The sequence below is a fragment of the Penaeus monodon genome, chromosome 24, assembly GCF_015228065.2.
Source record: "Penaeus monodon isolate SGIC_2016 chromosome 24, NSTDA_Pmon_1, whole genome shotgun sequence".
In the NCBI taxonomy this organism is placed as follows: Eukaryota; Metazoa; Arthropoda; class Malacostraca; order Decapoda; family Penaeidae; genus Penaeus; species Penaeus monodon.
Window position 1 is genome coordinate 30,007,559 of NC_051409.1, and position 225 is coordinate 30,007,783.

Genomic DNA, 225 nt, shown 5'->3' on the forward strand with positions numbered 1-225 from the left:
GACGCAGTAATTACACTGCTCTCAGTTACAGAGGAAATTTCCAAAGCTTTTTTTCCACAACATTCTTTACCCAGGGCACTTCTGTTTCTACTAAAGATGAGATTTCTCGGCTCACCGCACCAGTTTTCCTAAAATACCCTGGTGCAACAGCTTATGTTAGTGTGTCACTAGGTATGTTCAATTAGTGGAGAGTAAATACATTCTACATGTATACATACTTACTTT